This window comes from Gavialis gangeticus, unplaced genomic scaffold, assembly GCF_001723915.1.
Source record: "Gavialis gangeticus isolate Ggan-Ray unplaced genomic scaffold, GavGan_comp1, whole genome shotgun sequence".
Lineage (NCBI taxonomy): Eukaryota > Metazoa > Chordata > Crocodylia > Gavialidae > Gavialis > Gavialis gangeticus.
Genome location: NW_017728997.1, coordinates 41,541,607 through 41,544,627, shown reverse-complemented (window position 1 = coordinate 41,544,627; position 3,021 = coordinate 41,541,607). Strand labels below are relative to the sequence as shown.

Genomic DNA, 3,021 nt, shown 5'->3' with positions numbered 1-3,021 from the left:
TGTGTGTGTGTGTGTGTGTGTGTGCGCGCGCGCACGCCTGGCTTATGATTTGTTTGCTTTGCTTTGTGTTGTGTATAGTGGACTGTGGCTTGATTATTGATTATTAATAAGTATATGGTGTGTGAGTGTGTTATTATTTGGTGATGTGTTCTCTGCCCTGACTCTAAATGGGTGAGTGACTCTTCTTCTTCTTAATTGCATTTCTTTACTGTACTGTTCTGTTGTGTGGTGTACCTAAAATATCTTCTTTTTCAATTCTGAGTTCTGTGTTGTATGTGTTAGCTTCAATCTGAATCTCTATCTGACTTCTTCTGTGTTGGCTTTAGTCTGTATGTAAATTAACTATAATAATATGAATAAGTACTATATATAGTCAGAATCTTTTCTTCTTCTGACTTTTTCTTCTTTTATAATGCGTTTGTGTGAGTGTATGCAATGTGTGCTTCCCTGCATCATGATAGATCACACTGCCAGGAAAAAAAACATTGAGCTTTCTATTTAAGAAGTATTGGGGGGGAAAAAAACGCCAAACATATATAAATTGAAAGAAATGAGTTAGAAGTAGAGGGATTCTAAGCTAAGCTATATCCTATCCAATCCTTTCTAAGAGCAAAACGTAGCAGGCCACTGACAAGGAAGCCAGTCCAGTAACCACAGTACCTTTGAGATGCTGTTGTTCAGCCAGAAACAGCTCAGAAAAGGGACAGAAAAGCCTGCAGACAGAGGCTTTTATGCTGTTTCTATGTCCGTCCCCCAAACACTGTGATTGAAAGGGGAGTCAGAGAGAAATCACACTCACTGGCCAGCTAGAGATGTTTGTCCTTCCTCCCCCGTTCCCCCTCCCTCTAAGGAACTGGGCACTGGGGAAGTCCCTGTTCCCCCGAGCACTACCAGGAGTGACCAGGAATAACGGTCACAAGCTGGCAGAGGGTAGATTTAGGCTAGATATCAGGAGGCGCTACTTCACGGTCAGGGCAGCTAGGATCTGGAACCAACTTCCAAGAGAAGTGGTACTGGCTCCTACCCTGGGGGTCTTTAAGAGGAGGCTAGATGTACACCTTGCTGGGGTCGTTTGACCCCAGTACTCTCTCCTGCCATGGCAGGGGATCGGACTAGATGATCTGCTCAGGTCCCTTCCAACCCTAGGAACTATGAAACTTTAAAGTTTCTGTTTCCCCTCAAAGACTGCCTTCTGAATCACTGAATCTCTTCTGAATCTTTTCTAAATCAATTTGGAGGCTCTGAATTGTTTTGGAGAATTTTAAGCTTCGATCAATTCAATTTGGAATCAGAGATTCAGCCTCCAAATCAAGCCGAGTCTTCTCTGAATTGAATTGTGAACCAAAGCTTCACACAGCCCTACTAGGTACCATTTTGGCAGCCTAAACTGAGGGAGAAGGACACAGCCAGCTGTCTGGCCTTCCCAGTCTTTTTTTTTTTGCTTTTATGTTAAGGTTGTTTTGAATTTAACTTTTTATTTGTTGTGGAAAGGGAGAGGGACCAAATGTGGGGCTTTTTGGGGGAGTTTTTGTTTGGTTTTTTTTGGAGGGGGGTTGACAGCCTCAATCCCTCTGTAGGACAGGGAGTGTAAGCTTTTAAAGGGACACTGGGGGAAGGTGGAAGGATCTTCCCTAGGGGTGAGGCAAAGGAATGGGAATGGGTAGCAGGGACTAAGATGAAAATAGCATTTGGGAGGCATGGTTTGCCATGCTTTTCTATTTGGGAATTTGGCCAGAGGGCTTCCTTGTATGAGAGTTTAGACAGGGAAACAGTACATGGTGGGGAGCTGGAGTTCCCAAGTTATGGGGTGCTGTCTGGGGAGTCTCGTCTGTGGGCCATTTGTCTGATTATTGCACCTTTAGCACAACTGGCCAAAACCAGAAGTCTGCTTTCAGAGTAGCCCCTGACTAAGACGCAATTAAAGTCAATTTCTTTGACCTTCTTGAGTTCTGTTGTCTCCATTTTCTGTCTATGTATCCAACAAGAACTATGGAAATTACATTGTCTAAACCTGTGATTCTCAACGTGGGTGTTATGGCACCTTGGGGTACCTTCAGATCAATGGCCATGCAGGGTGCATCCCAGTGTTAGCATAGTAGGGGTGAAAATATTTTTCACAAGAAAAAAAAAAACTAAGAGCTGGCATTTTCTGAGGAGTACCTTGAGTCTAAAAATGTTGAGAACCATTAAACGCTACCTGCTATTCCAAATATTTAGAACATCTTTGATTTATTATGTGACATAAATCCTGTCTATACACAGCAATTTCCCCTCTCCCCCTTCTAAAATTAAGACCTGCTGGTAAAATGAAAAACAAAACAAAACACTTGATATACTTAATAAAACATGACTGTCTCTGCTAAAGGGATGACACTGCCAAACATAAAATGTGTCATAATGAATCGTCTAGTTCCTTTCTTGTATCCTTGTGACAAGGTATTTAGCAGAATTCACAAATGCATTGGAACATGACAGGGTGAAACACTTGTGCTGTGGTCTTGAACTTATGACTAGCAAACATGGGCCTCAGGACCCACATCATCCCAGCTCCTGAAAGTTGCCTTTGGATACAGAAGAGTTAATGGAAAGGACTAATACTTTCTCTTCAAAACTGAAGGCCATATCCCTCTCTGTTACATCTGGTCAGTGGAGAGGAAAATTTAGCCACAGGGGTCTATATTTCACATTTCATCAAGTATATTATAAATAACAATTCTGCTCACTTACTATGTTTTGAATTGACCCCAAATTGATGCCTTCTTGGGCAGATGCAATAGTATATCTAAGGAAGGAATTATACCATGTTTAATCAGTGGGTGTAACAGGGTGACATGGAAACCCGGTTACTAAAACGACCAGGAATTACCCCACAGGGTCAAGAACAGGGCAAGCATGACAAAGATGCCGGTACAGCTGAGAAGAAAGCTGACACCGGCAATTAATTACTTTGATTTCTGCGGGTAAATGCCTGACTTTTGCATGCAAACCTGCATTGGGGGGGGGGGGGGGGGGGGTAAAAGG

The 3,021-nt window shown here is 42.7% G+C and overlaps 1 long non-coding RNA gene across 1 annotated transcript in view; it reads right to left on the bottom strand.

Annotated features, from left to right (window-relative positions):
* The window catches only part of LOC109288900, a 15,934-nt gene that overhangs the window by 3,295 nt on the left and 9,618 nt on the right, over positions 1-3,021 (bottom strand). Inside the window, exon 2 of the long non-coding RNA XR_002095248.1 lies at positions 2,669-2,674. This is a non-coding gene — a long non-coding RNA (uncharacterized LOC109288900). The remainder of the gene's footprint in view (positions 1-2,668; positions 2,675-3,021) is intronic.